The following is a 3,449-nucleotide window of genomic DNA, read 5'->3' as shown; positions in this document are numbered from 1 at the left end:
AAAAGGTAGAAAGTTCATTCCCAAACCAAGACAAAACCAAGACAAGCAAATGCAAGTGCTAAGAAACACAATGCATTAACACACCAATCCTACAGTGCATCGATACTACTAATGATAGATTTAAAGTTTTCTTTCCAATTTCTCAAACATGAAAATTTGAAATGCAAATGTACTTTCACTTTCGTATACTAAATGAATGCAATCTTTTGATTTTGATTGTTTTGAATTTAAAGAGACAAACAAGCAAGTGTGAACTGATTGATCCAAACAATTGTGATCTATGCTTGGTAGTGAAGAAATCGAATCAATATAAAAAATTGGTTCAATAATCGACACTAAAAATCAACCAACAAGAAACAAGCAATGAAAAAGCCTCAAGCAAAATCAATAAGATAGTTGTAGATGAACCTTGGATAGACAAGCAACCCAGACAAATGGTTCAAAAACTTGAAAGAGCTAGGTCACAAGGCCTAAAAACACAAGATTCACTCAATGAAACCAAAGAGATAGTACCCTAACCAAAAGAAATTAAAACAAGCTAATGGGCGAGAGGAAAACAACAGGGGATAAATAAGACTGGTGAATTCAGGAGGTGAAGCTGTAAAAACAACTTACACAGGAATCGTCGCGGGTATAATAACCAACAACTAGTGACGATAAGCCAATAGTAGTAGCAACAGAGTGACGTCTTCACAGGACTACACCAATATTCCATGACGTGCCGATTTCAGGAATAGTTGCAATTGTACGATAGGTTTCAACGATGCACAGGTTTACGAAATGAAGACAGGGCGACATTGTCGCGACTGTCAAGATTTTTTTAGCGATGAGCTCGAAAACAAGGAAAACAAGTGAAAACTCCCAAACAAACACCAAGCTATTCTTCCAGATAGTAAGGGGAATTCCCAGATTAACCTAGGTAACCCAAAAAACTGATGGTTTAACTCAAAATTCAAGAGACACTAAATCAAAACCAAACAAAAGCAAACAAGAGAAAAACATACAAAGGACTCCCCAGTGGAGTTGCCAACTTGTGAAGTAGGAAAGTGTTCCCTCTGCAGACAGAGGCAACCCCTCTAGCCCTAGAGTGGGTCTAGTCACAACAAAGACAAAACAACAATCGATTCCCTTAAATAGTCATCATTGGAGGCCTACCTCAAACCAGTGGTTGATGAAGTTCTGCTGCGCTGCTCCAGCTCCTGTTTCTTTCTCCTTGATGAGAAATCAACCTGAAACACCACAAGAAAACAAAAGAGCACATAACCGAGAACAACAATGATCTATTTACTTATAAATTCAAGAAATCATAATATATCAAGTAAATTGTACACAAGATATAGGAAATCATCATTGATTGTATTAAAATGAATCAAGAGCAAAGCTTACAACCAAGTCTTGACATCGCAAGCCTTCTCGAAGGGTCCAGCCAGTATGTTTCTTCAAGCATTCACTCTCAAGAATTGGTCTCCCAAATAGACAATATCTCTCTCTCACTCACAAGCTCTAATATAAGGTTAAGGCATTCCACAACCTCTTACCAAACCATTAGCAATCCTACACTTGTCACACTCACACCAAAGCTATCTACCAAACTCAAAAGAACTAGCAGCACTACCCAACTAAAAGAACTAGCAGATCATAGCAATGGTGAGTGATTTTATAGGAGAAGGAGTCTCCATGAAATGAGGGAGAGGGAGCTTATCCTCAAGGGAGGTTGCACAAGAGACAGAACCACCATCCTAGAGCAAGAAGGGCGACACAAACTAACCCAACAACCAGATCTAGAGACGTCCAGAAGGCCAACTGTTTGAACAAATTCGCCAAATCTAGATCGTCGCTAGTCATGAACTAAGTCTCAGCGACGACATCACAAGGAGACAATGCATTTAGACCAATCGTCACAAAAAATAGCTGGAGGACTCACGTCGGGCCCTAAAACTTGACCGTCATGGGAAACAAGTGTACACTTGCGAGGGTGTCTCAATGAGACTGTTCATGACAAGGGATCATCGCGTATATTAATGGCTTACTTGTGACAAGGCAGAAACTTAGGGAATAAGGGTCAACTTTCAGCATCAGAGAGCATTTGCTTAATCTTCTTACATGAGTGGGAAGATATGGACATGTGTATCTTTTATGTATGACACAGCAGAGGGACTGAGATGAGGACAATGACAAATTACTGTGTAACAATCCCGAACAAGGTAAGCTAGGAAAACAAATAAATAATTGATCAACGTGAGGAATGTGGAGGAATTTTCACTCTAAGTCTAAGTTGCATGCACAGGCCTGAGCCAAATCAACTCGAAGATGCAATCTCTCTCATGGGGCCCATCTCCAAGTTACTGGAGCTTTGTAGTCGCTCCCATGATCCATCCTCCATGTGACTGGGGCAGAGGATTAGGAGAACTCATCCAAAATAAGCTCATAACCTGATCAAACCTGACCCACTGAAAAATCATCTTCTGTAAGGCCTCAAGGACCCACTGTATCCTCTGCAATACTCCAGAAAAACACTACAGCAACACCATTATCATCATCAGTCAAACTAGGTTGACTTGTATGCCACCCATTAGCTGCTCCAACACTCAAGCCATCAAACTTCACCAAAACTACTCCAACATTCGCAACCATCAATAATTAACCTTGCAACTAATCATACAAGCTGAAACCCATCCATATATACACCAAGTACCATAGACATGCTTGAATGTCTCCAATACTGTCAACTAGGTGTAGCAGCTCCACAACCTGCCAAGGCATCCATACAACAACCAACACTAACATCTGCAAACATCAAGCTAAGGTCTGCAGCCAATTTATAAGACAAGTACCATCTCACTAGCATAATTCCATTTTTGTATTAATCAATCATGTAGTATCTCACCATACACACACACATCAGAGACCATAAACCAAACAATCATGTGCATAAACAATCTCATAGTATTCGGTTGACATCAATGCCAACCAATACCAATGAAACATCTAACACCAATTCTACTAGGTTGAAATCAATGCCAACCAACCAACTGAGCTATAATGCCAACAATCTTCCCTTTGGCATTGATGGAAAACCTTTCTAAGCCAACCAACTAGCCTCTGAAAAACTCATCATTCACTCCCCATTTGACATCAATGGAAAAGGGTTGAGCTCATCCAATAACCATAGTTGAATAGAAGCTACTACCCCTAGACACTAACTATGTCTCAGTAAGAAGCAACAACCATAACCATCAACATGGTGTGGCCAACAATATACTGTAACCAACAAGTCATCATATGCACCAGTAAGGTCATATCATAATGCATCAACAACACTCCTGATGGAAGAATGACATAAAACAATAGAAGTAATGGGTCTCTCTCTCTCTTGAAGAAATGACAGTATTTTCAAGGAATAACACCATCTAGATGAACAATATCGTCAAGGCCCAAATAACAATAGC

Source organism: Pinus tabuliformis, chromosome 5_2 (genome assembly GCF_031772625.1).
Source record: "Pinus tabuliformis cultivar Carrire ecotype Pingquan chromosome 5_2, CPIR1, whole genome shotgun sequence".
Taxonomy (NCBI): domain Eukaryota; kingdom Viridiplantae; phylum Streptophyta; class Pinopsida; order Pinales; family Pinaceae; genus Pinus; species Pinus tabuliformis.
This window is presented reverse-complemented; position numbering follows the sequence as displayed.